Source organism: Lycorma delicatula, chromosome 6 (genome assembly GCF_047948215.1).
Source record: "Lycorma delicatula isolate Av1 chromosome 6, ASM4794821v1, whole genome shotgun sequence".
NCBI lineage: Eukaryota > Metazoa > Arthropoda > Insecta > Hemiptera > Fulgoridae > Lycorma > Lycorma delicatula.
Genome location: NC_134460.1, coordinates 151099436 through 151116114, shown reverse-complemented (window position 1 = coordinate 151116114; position 16679 = coordinate 151099436). Strand labels below are relative to the sequence as shown.

At 31.9% G+C, this 16679-nt stretch overlaps 1 protein-coding gene and 1 pseudogene across 1 annotated transcript in view; one reads left to right on the top strand and one right to left on the bottom strand.

Moving 5' to 3' along the window:
- The window catches only part of LOC142326959 (activating signal cointegrator 1 complex subunit 3-like), a 104962-nt pseudogene that overhangs the window by 16726 nt on the left and 71557 nt on the right, over positions 1-16679 (top strand).
- The window catches only part of LOC142326960 (hatching enzyme 1.2-like), a 35813-nt gene that overhangs the window by 8667 nt on the left and 10467 nt on the right, over positions 1-16679 (bottom strand). The window lies entirely within an intron of this gene.

Here is a 16679-nt window from a genome sequence, read left to right as displayed (position 1 = left end):
ATATTTTTTATTGTTTTTAAAAACATCATTTACGGGAAGATATTTTCTTAACTAAAAGTTTGAATAAAGTTTATAAATTCAATGCGTCGATGAACTTGAACGTTTAAAAATATCTAGATGGGATTGCTCTCCTGTCACACTGAGTAATATAATTTTTTTTATTTTACGAATTAATTTCAAACAATCGGTACACGGTACATAAAAAATACGTCAGATTAAAATTAACTTTGATTTGGCTATATTTATTCCTTATAATATTTAACAGAACTATGATTAGGCATAAATATGCTGGAGGTCCGATAACGAAATTATTGCTGGGAGTGCATTTTTGGTAAGGAATTAAATGATCTTTCGACCACTCAAAATTTGCGCGCGCCCACACGCACCGAAGAGAGAGAGAGAGAGCGAGCGAGAAAATTCTCGCGTTGTCTGAGGTAGACTAATGTTTAAGAAAGGGGGTGATGATACTAACTGTGATGTTACTTTTACTTTCCAAGAGGGACTCTTACTTTTATAATTGTGGTCTCTTAAGTAAAGTATACGTTTTCATAATAAATTCTTACAGTATTTTGTATTTCATTTTATTCGCTTGTAAAATATTAAATCTCGTATTTTAAAATATTTAAACGTTACCAGAATGATAATGTTATTACTTATATTTACGAGAGTAAACGGTAAAAAAAGAAATTTGTTTACTGTAGTAAAAAAGTAGTACTAAGTACTTACTACCGGGTTCGAATTCCGGTCAGAATTGGCTTTTTATCCGCTTTATTAAAATTTAAAAAATAAAAGTAAATGACGAACTGGATGTCGGTATATTGTCGATACAAATAAATATATAAAAACACGTATTTGATATTAATATATATAAGAAGCATTAATAAATTTAATATGAGATGACTAATAACCGTTAGTAGCCGCGTTATTATGGAGACAATACCGCCCTTCTGTCGAAGACTCGCTGACAAACTAATAGTAGAGCGTTAAACAGCCTTCAATAAACACATGCCTTACACGCTGCAATATAAACTCATATTTTGATAAATAATTAAACAAATCTATAATATGCATTATAGACGGTTGGAATTTTTTATTCCAACCGTGTCTGAGATTCGAACCCACGAAAGATCCCACCTACGAGGTCGGTCGACAAAATGTTTAGGTGATGCTTGTATAAGTATTAAATAACATTATATTTTCTGTACTTATAAACATAAAAGGATTGCATAAATGTAGGAATGTAGGTTGTTTTTAGTCTTAACGCAACGTTGTTGTATTTATCTGGCCATCTTGTTAGAACCTGAAATTTAATCGAGTTAATTACAAGTTTTACTGATTATTCTTATCCTTTAATGCTTTATTTCATTTTATAAATTAGTTAATAACATTCTATCGTATTAAAAACTAGTCGATATAATTGTTAGCTTCTAAATCTGCTGGTCTCGGGTTTGATTCTGGGCAAGAATTTTGTGTTTTTTTAAAAATATCTCACTAATTTCATCTACCTCTTATTCCACGCTCGTTAAAATACAAGTGTAGGATATTACGAGGTCGTACTGTAAATAAAGCTGGAAAAATTTGATCTGTTATTATTTAACATTAAAGTTTTTGTTTAGTTAGAAAACTACTGTACAAAACCGATCAATTTTATCGTAATAATTTTAATATATTTATTAAAATTAAAGAAGATTAATTATTATTTTTAATAAAATGTAAATATAAAATAATCGACCAATCATAATTTAATTTAATTATGTCGGATGTATATATAAGAAAAAAAGGCTATTAACGTTGTTACTCACATGTAAGCAACTTTACATGTATTTTGTTGTATTTTAATTGTACCATCACGTGATCAGTACTGTCCGACGGCAGCCAATCAGAGCGAAAGCAGCCACCTGCGTTTTCAACACCCCTCACTCCGTCACCCATCATCGCATAGTCTAGACTGACACTTGTTTTTACCTTGTCATCCCATAAAAATTAAACAAAAAAAATAACTAACTACCTCTAATATTCCTCTTTCCTAAAGTCCTCCATCAGCGTATGACCCCAATACAATTTTATAAATTATATTTATCATCGGCTATTGAATCATTGAACATATCGTTTTAAACGTAATCTGAATTTTTAAAAATATAGTACCTTCTATATATATATAAAATGAGTGTTTTATTATTTTTTTTAATAAAAGTATAAATAAAAGTTTTTATACTTTGTTATCGACTGCGGCGTGCACTATGTAGCAATTCTACGCGTAATCACCCCCACCCCTTATCATTCAGTGAGAATTTCACTGCTTGACCCGATTAAAATTATATCCCCGTTCGCTATTTCCCGCCCGTTTAAACAGCGATTATTGCGCGCAAGTTCTTTCACTTTTGTAGAGCGGCGAGCAGAACATTATCGAACCGGTCGTATCCAGTTTTTAAATCGTATTAACCATTCAAACGCTCTGCACGGCGTAAAAAATTATAGTTGTAAATGAGAATTTACGGTTTATTATTTCTGTAATTTTTTCTCCGAATTTTCTTCAAAACGTCACGCCGATACGTCGCTTACGTTAATCGCTTTTGAAAAACGGCAAAACGAAACGAATGATGACTTACTTAAACTGTCAGAGCGTTGAACAGCAAACTGACTTACAAACTGTATCGTTGACTTGCAAACTGTATTACATTTTTTTTTAGAACGCTTATTACACTCGATGAAGTCTATGGCGATAATTCAAGTGGATCGCTGTTACCGGTCGAGACTTTCGGTCACTCGGCGGCTTTCGTTCGGAATCGGTTTCTCTTTACGATCTAATACGAAAAAAACTGAGAGTGTGAAATAAATAATCGTATGGGTTTAACTATAATAACAACAACGCGAATACATCAAGTAAACTATGCAAGGTTCGAAATCAAAGTTTAAACTTTTACCGACTTTTCGAAGAAAAATAAGGTATTATTTTCGGTCGCATGGTGGGAGTCGGGGTGAAAGTGAATTGTCTTTACGTTTTGAGTACATAAATACCATTCCCTTAAATTGCGGTTTCCTTATATATTTATTTTATTTATATATATTTTTAGGCCTACGTATAAAATTTTGTGGCTCGAAAATCTTCAAAACGACTATATAAATTTTATTGAAATTTAGATACGCCCTAGTAGCGTATCTGAAGTTATGCGTGTGAAAATTTGATGAAAATCAGTCGAGTCGTTCTTGAGTTACATTCAATTTAAGGGCGAAAAAATTTGAGCGGGGCAAGTTAGACGATCGATTGATTAGAACGAATTGTTATTTTTAAAAAGATAGAAAATAAAATAAAGAGAAGACGATGTTCTCGCGAGAGGATTCTTTTTTCTATTCAGATACAAAACGTTCGACGAGCTAAAAATAAAATAAGCGAAACGGAACGTATTACTCGACTCGGGGACGTGTCCTTTCCGGATCTTTTAATCGCCTGCTTCTAATCTCCAACGGAAGAACCAGGTCCGGCTATGCCGTTCCCAGCCCCCCTCGGAGACCGGGTCTCAGTCTTTCCTTTTGCCAGCCTCAAACCGACGGCGCAGGAGCCGAAGCCGCCAAAGTGTATCTGGGAACCCAAACCGCCGGCCGGGTCTCGGTATTTTCATTCATTCACACCTATCGAACCCCAGGAGTCCCCGCTGCTGCTGTCCGATCGGCAGAAGAACTCACCACTCCGAAGAGTGGTGAGTTCTTCTGCCTTCTGTGCCCCTTTTATCATCACCTCTAATTCTTCATTAGGTCCTTTCCGAAGGGAAAGGACCTCGCCTGCCTCTTCCTGGGTGACTTTGTTTTTCATTGTTCTTCAGGTCGGCATAAGTCTTTCCCTCAGCCTTAATAACGATAGTCTTGCTATCAGTTATCGGTGTGTGCCCCTCCTGGTTGAAGTCGATCTTGAGCGAGTCCGAATCGAGCTAGTACACAGCGGTTTTTTTTTTAATCCCTACATCCCTGGGCCGGACATCCAATTAAGTATACTCGGCCCAGGGACGTGTCCTTCCGACTCTAAGGAGGTCTCCCCATCCACCGGCTTAACATCCGGCACGACAGGTCAACCCCCCGGTTCTGGATCTTTTGTGCCTGCCTCTAATCCCCGGCGGGGGAAACAGGACCCGGCTATGCCGTTCCCCGCCCCCAACCAGGAACCGGGTCTCGGTCATTATGCCTTGCCTGAAACCAAAGGTCCCAGCATCAAGGGCGCAAGCACCCCTAGAAAATCAACACCCTCGGCCGGGTCTCGGTCTTAACTTAACCCCTCGCGAAGGCTTTCCCATGGAGTCCCCGTCCCCTCACAGGTACCCGTACACCTAAGCATACGGGTCCTCTGAGTACTAGTCCTAATACTAGTACACAGGAGTGCTTCGACGTTTATTTACGGTACTTATTTTCTGCAGTATACGTATTATGTTTACCGACCGCCTATCCTGTGTTACCTTCATTTCAATCGACCACGGATAATATTTCTGTTCTCTGTCGGAACAGATAATAAAACTCACTGGAACCGGAGCAGATACAATCCCTTTATGTAAATTAAATTTAAGTCTTACTCGACTATTTCCGTTATTATTAACGTAAATTCGTCGCTTTTAGACTTCTAATCGTAAAAGAAATAGAATCGATCGTTCTTGATCTTATTTTGAAATTCGCTAAATTATCTTCTGTATTATTACGGTTATTATTTATAATTATAAATGTTTTATATGAAATATCTTCTTCAAGTGCAATTTTAACACCTTCCAGGTTTCCTCGTACGGATGACGGTCTTAGTTGTTGAATTATCTTTAAATTTTCGGCATCGTATGGCTTTTTCTGTAACAAAAATCAAAAATCGCGCGTCAATTTTACTTAAAGAATAAAATTTTTTTTTCTATATAATAAAATTTTTAAAATAAAGAGTATTACGTGTTCTAAAGCAAAATCCACCGATATAATTATAACCTCTTAATAGAAATTTCGAAAAATCACGACAGTAATAATATAAAATTATATATTTCGATAAAAATTATTAAAACATCCTGTAGAATTGCGTCAAGCCGGTGGATAAAAACATATACCACTTTTTTTATTATTAAAAACCGCTCTAAATGTAGGATTAAACCCGATTTATGTACGTAATTTGTATTATCGATGTAGTTTCTCCCTGAGTCGCGAGTAGGAAGTAAAATTCGCTATTGATGGGTCACCTGTCGAACTAAATCGTTTGGAAAGTGTCGTTAGTGCACATTTATAATAATTAAAAATTAATTTTTTTTCACTGAGCGATGTCAAAAAATTGTCATCGCTTAAATAAAAAAGTCCTGACGATATATAAGATATATAAGCTATAAAACTGCGGCTAGAGTTTCGAATATGAAAAACATTTCGGAGGTGGTCGCTATATTATCGGTGTTACAATTACATCGCCAAACGAAATCTTAGAGCTGTATGACACTTTGTGAGATAAAAATTTGATTTTTTATTTATTTAATATCGGTATGCAAATCCGTACAGGTTACATCCGTACCGTAAACGAATTTACGAGTTTATCTGTACATCTGGTTCGATTAGAAATAAAAAGTAACTGGCCGAAAAAAAATAATCGATAGGATGATTTTCTGCAAAATCGTGATCGATATGTAAGTCGTACGCAAAGGTTACACATAATTTGCGCGCTCCTATGTTTTCAGTATGTTCTTGTTCACGACTTATTTTCATTATAGTTAATACGGCAAATTTAAACTCGATAAAATTTTTGTAGTTAACATTTTGATAATTTTTACGGGAGATTTTATCTCCGTCGGACCGGGGATTACAAGCGCACGGTGGATTTTACTAAAAGATATCTAGGATCAAAACGTACACAGAATATAATTACAGATACGGTAACGAACGGTTTACGATATTTCTGATCAACAATTTCGACAAATGTCGAAATTTTGACTCCATTCAAAAATGATTTTATTTTACGGTTTACCGCTCAGAATGTAGTTTAAAAACTTAAAGAAACTAGTTTCATTTTTTATTTTAAACGAGATTTCCTTCTCTCTTTAGTCGAATAAAAAAAAAGTAAATACGATATGAAAATTTGAAACGACTTATTTTTTAAATATGGATCAGAGTGGTGGTCTTTTCACACTAACGATAAGGAAAGCCGAGCGATTAAGGTAGTATAATTGTAAAGTTATAAAATATGTTTATTTTTAGCGCGCAAATCAAGTAATATGTTAAATGTAAAGGCGGCTTCATCGAAAAACTATTTAAATTTAGTTTCCCGAAAGTGTCTTTCTATCGTATCGCAGCCAAGTTTTTTTCCTAAGATCCCGAATTCCGTTAACTGAAATACGACAACCGACCAGATAAGATTTTCTATCCATGAATTCAGAACGGGACGTTAACATTCCGACATCCTGACGACGGTTTAAGATACGGATTCCCTCTTCCTAATCGCTCCACGTTCGTTGGCACCGGCTTTTGTCCGACCGAGATTCTCTTCGTCTCTTTTTGTTCTTCAATTCAAGATGCGGAGACGTTCTGATGTTCGTCGCGGAGATGTCATTTCACCTTTCCGGTAATAGATTACCATATATATATATGCATAAATATTCATCATTTTTGTCGATAACTCTAGTCACAGCTACTCATACGTAGAAATAATATATCGACACAAACACATATTTTAATATTATTTTTATCCGATCGAAATAAAAAGCTAAATTTAAATCGCGAGCAGAACCTTAATTTTATTAAATAATTGAATCGATTTAATTATATTATTAACTAGAATGTTATGTAACAAACAATTTTTTTAAAATTATATTTTTGGTTTTACGATAAAATATTATAACTTCATTTTATTCCGATGAACGGCATCGTAAAATTCTATAAAACGTAGTTTTGATAGCATCATTAATTTGGACTATTTAAACAACAAATTCATTTCTGTTCGTATAAATATTCGGTCGATAAATTAAAACTTTAGTTACAAAAATTTATCGAATTAAAATTTTTAAGGTTAGATAAGTTAAAGGAAAAATTTCAAAAAATTAATTTACATAATTATTTTTTCAGTACTTATGTTAAACAAAGAATCGCAATATAGATATACCGTACTTTTATTACTTTCCAATTTCAAGCCCGATTGTAATTTTAAAAATGTACAGATCAATCTTCAGGAGGTCCCGGGTTTGAATCCCGGTCAGGTATGGCATTTTTCATACGCTACAAATTTCGGTCGGGGCTAAATGACGATAGTAGTCGATGCCCGTAATCTCACAAAAAAAACCAAAGGTTAAACTGTTTTGCACACACACACACACACATCATTAAATAGAAACATTAAGTGAAGAAATAAAAAAATGTGTGGGAAGATAATTTTTTACTTGTCAGCAAGACTTAATATTAATAATAAAAGGAAAACAAAACCCGACATAAATCGATCTGTAATGTTTATAAATTACACGATATAAAAATTAATCCATACTAATCGTCTTCTTTTATTCCATAATAAATAATATTTTGACATATTAGAGGCTAACTCAAAGGTTTTCGAAGAGAAATTCTAAACAATTTACGGCCGTCTATGTAAAAGGTTCTTATTTTGCTTATATAAAAAATAAAACCGAGATTCGCTTGTTTTTATTTTCAACCGACTTCTCACGTACGTTAAATATATCTATAAATCAGTTAAACGGATGATGTAATCGCTCGATCGTTTCATTATTTTTTAACCGAACTGTGTACGCTATTCTGCCGGGAAACTGGCGATCGGAAATTTTTCGCGAATATTTGACGCGTTTCTCGAAAGGATCCAGAACACACATAAGCTTCCCCTTTAACGAGCTTTTCCTCGATCGAATAGGCATTTTAGAAAAATCCGACTGCAAGTAACGAAACTATACGGCACAAAGCACGAACAACTGACAATAATAGACCAGAGTAGCGATGGGATCTCTAATGAAAAAGCGGTAACGATTCGATTATTGAAATATCTCGAGATCTCTCGAATTACCGACCGCATTCGATGCGGTTCTCGCTGGAATATACTACTGTACTACTAACAAATTTTACTACTGCTTTTAATTCGTCAGTTGCTCGGATTTGGAAGATGAATAGGCCGAATACCGACTGCTAATAAGAATACGAACGATGAGAGTATCTTAACTGCTGCTTTTCATTTTCGCTCGAATAAATATTTAAAAGACAACGGAATACAATTATGAATTTATACTGCCTATGTGGATTTTTTAATGTTAAGTAGTATATTATTAATTTATTTTGTCGTATGATATTCATTATAATATGTTAAATTTATTGTTATTAGTGCGGATTATTTTTCTCTTTCGATGTGGTAATTTAATATATATATTCAATTGTGCTTCACCCGTTCATCTATTTATTTTACTGGATTACTCTTTATTATTTGGACGTTAAAATGGTCGGGGCCTTCTTTAGAAAATATAATGGTGTAATACGAAAATTAATGTTTGCAAACTGTTGTTTGAAAAGAATGCGGTGTAAGTATTTTTCCTGCCGAACGAGTATTGTTCGGTGTATTTTTAAAATTAAATTCATTTTTATATTTGTTTACGTGTAGTGTTACTTTCTTGACATATATTTATTTCTCTCAAAGTAGGTACTTTAAATTCTTCTTGAAAATATGGTCGGTGGAGCCGGTAGACGGAATTACGTCATCGGGACTGTTTTGTAAACGTGTAGATTTGTTTACGTATAATTTAAATTCATATAGTCGCATAATAGCAAGAAATTCAATTATCAAGTTATTATTATCATCGTGAACATTCAAATTCGTATTAAAAATACGTAATCATCCGTCTTTATATTTTGTAAATAAGAATCTAAGCCGATCAGGGAAAAAATGTATGTTCTGGAAGGCGATCAATTAACGGCAATCGGTTTAAGGTTCTTGTTATCGATTCTAAAATTAATATCAACTGAATTCGCACTTTGTGTAACTCTTTCATTATCTCGTGTTAATATTTTTTTGTATAAATATAAAATAAAAAAATTTAATATAAATAAAATTTACAAAAATAAATTATAATATAATAATAAACATTCTTATCTACAAATATTATCACGGCACAGATGAAGTCCTACGCAAGTACTACGGCATGAAAATAAACAAAACAAAACGAAAGTAATGAAATGTAGTAGAAATAATGAAGATAGACCTCTGAATGTGAAAATACGAAGAGAAAATATTATCGAGGTAGAAGAATTTTGTTATTTGGGAAGTAGAATTACTAAAGATGGACGAAGCAGGAGCGATATAAAATGCCGAATAGCGCAGGCGAAACGAGCTTTCAGTCAGAAATATAATTTGCTTACATCACAAAATTAATTTAAACGTCAGAAAAGATTTTTGAAAGTATACGGTTGGAGCGTAGCTTTCTATGGAAGTGAAACTTGAACGATCGGAGTACCTGAAAAGAAATGATTAGAAGCTTTTTCGAAATGCGATGCTACAGTAGAAAGTTAAAAATCAGACGGGTGGATAAAGCGATAAATGAAGAGGTGTTGCGGCAAATAGATGAAGAAAGAAACATTTGGAAAAATATAGTTAAAAGAAGAGACGGACTTCTAGGCCACATATTAAGGCATCCTGGAATAATCGCTTTAAATTTGGAGGGACAGGTATAAGGAAAAAACTGTGCAGGCAGGCAACGTTTGGAATATATAAAACAAATTGTTAGGGATGTAGGATGTAGAGGGTATACTGAAATGAAACGACTAGCATCAGCTAGGGAATCTTGGAGAGCTGCAACAAACCAGTCAAACATACCGTCACTGTTGGTGAATTTATTATTCTGAATCAATACGTTATAACCTAATCTGAAATTAAACTCGATGTCATCACCGATTCAAGTTCGGTCGATATAATAATTTGAAACTTAACGTTACTATTACTTAAGTAAAAAACAAATCCATCAAAAATTTTTCTTGTAATTTTTATGTTCATATGAATTACGTTTAGGGTTAAAATACAATCAAGGATTAAAATTAAAAAAATCATTTACTTCTATTGTATCGTAGCAGTCATTCGCTATCAAATCATCTAATTCATTATTTTAAGGCGTAATAGCTTAATAGTTAAGTTAACATCATTAACATGTCTCATGAGAAATGAAAAATAAACACAATAGCAATAATAACAACACAATTAAATAATAAATCTTAAATACCCGATTCCTGTCGGGCTAAAATTAATATCTGTTATCTGAACAATCAATTAAATACGTAAAATATTAAATTTTCTGTTACCCGTTAAAAAATTAACGCCTACACAATTATAGTGAAACATAATGAAAAAGAGTATATCAGAATCAACGTATTTTATTCATCGTTTTTTACTTCGGTTTTTTAGTCCGTTTTACAGTCTTTATAGGGGATAATACTATTTCGCTATAAAAACATCTATATCTGTTTATAGTTTTCTTCGGGTCATTTTATCAAATAATATCGCAATACTAATTTTACGTAACATTTGCATTCTATTTCTGTTTAACGTACGAGAAAAGATAAAAGATTTACTGAAAGTGAACGGTGCATTTAGGGATGAAAACTTACTTAATCAGGTACGGTTACTTAATTCACATAACCTCATTAAATCTATTCGGTAGAAGAGAGAGAGTGTGTCTACGAGCGAATGTGTTATATGATGTCGATAATTAGACGCAAAAATTATTTTACTATTTAATTTAATTGTATTTTTAAGGGCTCCTTTTTGCATTTTGTTACAGATATATTTATTGATCGGTCAACTTATACTGTACTTTTTAATGTTTGCGGTAGCTTTATATAATAAAATAATAACTAAGGTAATAAATTAATAGTTCAATTTAAAATATTTAATTAATCTATCCGTATACAATCTACCGATTAAAAAAAAAAAAAAAACAAAAAATGTGGCATATTTTATTGTAGTGTTTCTAATTCTGGTGTATATTATTATATTGTTTTTTGGGATAATATTTAGATTTCAAATAAAATAAAAAACAAACGTGTAATATTAAATCGATTTTATTACGAGACCGGTAAAGGATTTTGATATTTCAAGGAACGATTTATTTAGGTTCAACGGCACAAAACAATCGCGTATTAGTTAAACAATCTGTAACCTATGAATTCGTTTCAAAATCAAAAGGCAAATTTATAAATTGACTACGTATATTTCGATAAATGGATTTGCGTTAGTGTAATTTGATACGATAACGGCATTTTGAGTATAAGTAAACAAATTTCAAATTCTTCTACCTTTTTATTATTTTTTCAAAATTAGACGTTCATAATTAAAATTAATAATTATTAATTTTAATTAAAGATTAAAAAACAGATCACAAACTATAAAAGTTAGCTCTTATTCCGACTAATGAATATACAAGGATATTTTCACTAAACAATAATACTTATGCGATAAAAAGCAAACTTACTGTATTAGCGATAAAAATGGTAATTAAAAATTATTATGGCATATACTGGAAACAGTGTTCATAATTTCCAAAATAATGGATCGTATTTGTTTTCCGATTTAATAAATCAAAAGGATATCTCGATGCTGTGTGACACGACTGAGTGTCGTCAGTAGGAGGAAATCGTACGAATCAATAAATTAATACATACATTTACGTAATAAATATTTTCTAAATAAATAAAATCAAAATATTTCGTATACTCTACGTACATTATTAAAGTCGTGTTTTGCCTGATATCCATTTATACAATTTTATTTGTTACTTATTAAAACATTTCATCACAAAACTTTGTTTCACCGCAGTATATCGCATTAATGAAGGAAATACGCTAATGAAAATTAAACATATTAAAAAAAACTTATTATTAAAAACTTAAAATTCTTATTTTACTTCATTTTAAATACATAAATTTTAATTTAATCAATTAAAGGCTGTTACAAAAAAAAAGAAAAAGATTAATTTTAAAATTAATGATTTATCTTTGCTAACTATATACAACTTAATTCTAGTTCTCTCTCTTTAGACAGCATTACGAAAAAAAAAACTGGGCTGATGAAAAAAAAAACTTTTACGATGACTAATATTTTTATGCCTCACCCTCTAATCGACACGAACAGCGGCACGTACACACCATTGTTAAGTTTTTTTCTATAGTATCACTTGTCCTTGAAAGCATTACAAATAATAGCGTCTGTCTTTTTGTTTTAACTATTGTCAGTTTTAACTGAATTCTTTTTTTTTTAGCACAAGCGGCAGTGTAATTATAAAAATAGTTTTAGACTATAACATATATGTTAACGTCTTATGGTTGTCATCAATTCCTTTATAGATATACGTAACTCTTGTACGAACAAATACAAAAAATATTTCAATAAATAAAACTTTTTTTCAGGCTTAATAGGGAATATAGAATGAGAAATTAAATAGATTCCTGTCTTCACCAAAACACGAATATATATTTTATATACTGATATACCGATTCAAAATGTTTATAATGATCGCCAAATGGTTATATAATTAATAAACATCATTACTTTCATAGTAAATATTACTCTTAATTAGTAATATTATTGTGTAGTACATATTTTACATACATCACAGTCATTAGAAAAAATAGAAATAATATGTAAAACAAGAAATTAATGTACGAGTTTTGCGCAAAATCCTTTAAAAAAAAGAATGACAGAATATGAATCATCACACTACAACGATCCAATGATGTTGCCAATGTGTGTTGTGTTTACCTTCAAACCGTTTGTAATCTTTGCAACGAATCTTACATGCGTAATAATGTAATAATAATATTGAATACGTAATAAATAATTTGATCAAACCGAGTAATAAACCCACCGGGTCGGTCTAGTGGTGTACGCGTCTTCCCAAGTAAGCCGACTTGGAAGTCGAGAGTTCGAGCGTTCAAATACTAGTAATGGCAGTTAGTTACTTTTATACGGATTTAAATACTAGATCGTGGATACCGGTGTTTTTTGGTGGTTGGATTCGATTAACCACACTTCTCAGGAAAGGTTGAACTGAGACTGTACAAGACTACACTTCATTTACATTCATACATATCATCCTCTGAAGTAATACCTGAACGGTAATTCCCGGAGGCTAAATACGAAAAAGAAAAAACTACGTAATAAATAATTTGAACATCTGCCCGAATATTAGTACATCTGAGAAACGTACAATTCACAGAGCTAAACACTGTCGAAACAATTTTACCGAATGCATTTACGGAATTACTCTTGCACTTCTCACCGATAAATTTATCGACGATGATAAGACAACACTCGTCGATAACTTCTTATCTTGGTTCTTATCTGTACTATAAAAATGTACAGAAAAACAGAACGGGAACGGAATATCATTTCATCTGTAAGCACACAACGCACACATTGTTAAAGTTATTTCACGATTGGGTGCATTACATTTTACTTTGGTAATAAAGATGAAGATGATTTTGAGGCCGTTTCTTGAAAGAAAATTACGAACATTCTTACTATCAAGATTGAACATTAGATTTGATTAAATAATAGAAAGCTTCATCAACCCAATCTGTATCACCGGTATATTAGATCATTCTAGTTTTGAAGGTATTTTTATTTATCGTAATACTTCATTTGTGCTAGATTTAAAAAAAAATCAGTTGATTAAAGCGAAATGATTAATGATAAATAAATTTAATAAAACAAATTTCTTATAGTAACAAATGCTTTAATAAAATAAATAAAAAAAAAATAAATAAATAATTCAAGAGTTAATGATAAAATAATAAAATAACATAATTTATAAAATTGTATAGTTTATACGGTGACAGAGGACTTTAGCTAAGAGGAATTTTAGAGGTAAATCTTTTTTTATTTAATTTTTTTGGGATGAGGCAAAAGTAAAAACTTCTGTCAGTTTAACTAATGCGTCGAGGGTTAGAGAGGGACGGGGGTTTTAACAAACGCGCAGGTGGCTTCCTTCGCTCTGATTGGCTACCGTCATACAGTACTGAACAAGCGTTGTACAATTCAAATACAACCGTAAACATGTGTACATGTGTGTGTGCGTACGTATGAGTATTGCTGTGCGAGTAACACGTTAATATAGACGTTTTCTTATAAAGACATTTCTTATATAGACGTTCGATATAATTAAATTAAATCAAGATTTGTCGATTATTTTATATTTATTACATTTTATTTAAAATAATAATTAATCACCTTAAATTTTAATAAATTAAATAAAAATATTACGATAAAGTTTATCCGTTTTATGAACTTATTTATAAAATGAAATACAGCATTAAAGAGTAAAAAAATGAATATGTAAAACTTTTGAAATGTGATGCTATAGCAGAATGTTAAAAATCAGATGGGTGGATAAAGTGACAAATGAAGAGGTATTGCGGCAAATAGATGAAGAAAGAAGCATTTGGAAAAATATAGTTAAAAGAAGAGACAGACTTATAGGCTACATACTAAGGCATCCTGGAATAGTCGCTTTAATATTGGAAGGACAGGTAGAAGGAAAAAATTGTGTAGGCAAGCCACGTTTGGAATACGTAAAACAAATTGTAAGGGATGTAGGATGTGGAGGGTATACTGAAATGAAACGACTAGCACTAGATAGGGAATCTTGGAGAGCTGCATCAAACCAGTCAAATGACTGAAGACAAAAAAAAATGTAAAACTTGTAATTAACTAGATTATATTTAAGGTTCTAATAATAAAAGTAAGAGACGTCCACATAAATACAACAATGTTGCTTATAGCAACATTTACGTAATCGACCTACATTTATGTAATCCTTTTATGTTTATAAGAACAGAAAATATAATGTTATTTAATTCTTCAACAAACATCAACTAAACCGTTTGCCGACTGATCTCCTAAATAGAATCTTCCGGAAGGTCCCGGATCCGAATCTCAGTCGCCGTTGGAATTTTTAACTTAATTTAATATAATGTACGTTATAGGTTTAATTATTTATCAAAATATGAGTTATGTTGCAGCATGTATTTAGTGAAACGTTTAGCAACGTAGTCTTTTGGAGAGGAATGGCGGTGTTACCTCGACAGCATCACGGCTACCAACGGTTGATAAGTCGCTCCACATTATCTTTATTCCTTACACGTATTAGTACCTAATACATTTTTATATTTATTGATTTGTATCGGCAATAGACCGACATCCAGTTCTTCACTTTCGTTTATTTTCAATTTTAATAAAGCGTATATAAAAGCCAATTCTGACCGGAATTCGAACCCAGAACTTTCTGTCTACCAGTACTACCTACAATTCTGGTATCTTTTGCCATAATAATAACTAATAGACTTACTACAGGGCTTTAATGAAACGCTCCTGTAACCAGACGGATAAATGAATGATGGACTGTATCGAGCGGTTACCCGTACGGACTTATAAGCTACGCATCTGTTGTCTACGCTGTAATATAAAAAAATGTGTAAAACGTAATATAAATGTAATGTAAAAAAAATAAATACTTCATTTCATTTTGTTTGAACAAAATTTTATTCCAATAATACTAGTATAAAGGATCCTTTAATTAAAATAACTAACAAAAGTAAATTTATTTGAAAATATTCAGCGATTTACAAAGTAAATGTCCATGAACTGGTAAAATGATTGTTTTCTATTTTGTATAAACTGTTTACTTTAGAGAAATATAAATGTTTAAACTTTATTACCGATTTATTTAAAACTTTTCTCGACCTCTGTAAATATTAATTTTATAATATCGCCGTAGGTGGTTAAAGTAAATCTCTCTCTCTCTCTCTCTCTCTCTCTCTCTCTCTATATATATATATATATATATATATATATATATATATATATATAAGCATTGCCGGGTCTGCTAGTATCAAACAAGTATGAACAGTGGTCACTTTGTTGAAATCATTACATTTAATAGCGTCTGTTTTTTGTTTTGACTACTGTCACTTTTAACTGAAATTTCTTTTTTGTTTAGCACAAGCGGCAATGTAATTATAAAAAGAGTTTTACTTTACAGTACATATATCTTATATACATAACTCTTGTACGAACAAATACAAAAAAAAAAAAAAAAACATGTTACTATTAGATCTGTTATAATTTTCTTTTTCTGTCGTAGAGTATGCTCAGAGCAGAGAATGAAATAGCACGTACCTCACTCGATCGCGTTGCAAGTAAGTTTTTAATTTATATTTTGCATTGATTTTATGTTTATTATGATAATACTAACAAAAAACGAAACAAAATACACACTAGAACCGTTTAAAAATTGCCTTTTAACTGTTGAAAATGTTTTGCAGATTAATTCGACAAAGAGTAAACGGTAACAGCCAGCAATGTCTGTAATCCCGTCTGCCATCATGTTCTTCTGTAACGCTGAAACCTGTCGTGCACTCGCTTAAACCCTTACGATTAATACGATAAGTTTTTCTGGTAGAAGGAAGAACAGAGATCTGCCAGTGACTTTCTTTGTCGTGAAATGTAGACGTTAGTGTACAACTGAATTGTCACGATGCTTACACAAATAAATAACATTATTTACGTGTAAAATTTAAATAGAAGCAAATAAACTCGTAAAATAAGAACGGTACATTCCAAAATTAACACGTAAAAATCAAAATATTATAGTTAAATAATGAATATACATTATAATTAATTATTTTCTGGCACTTGGGGTAACGTGACAGGT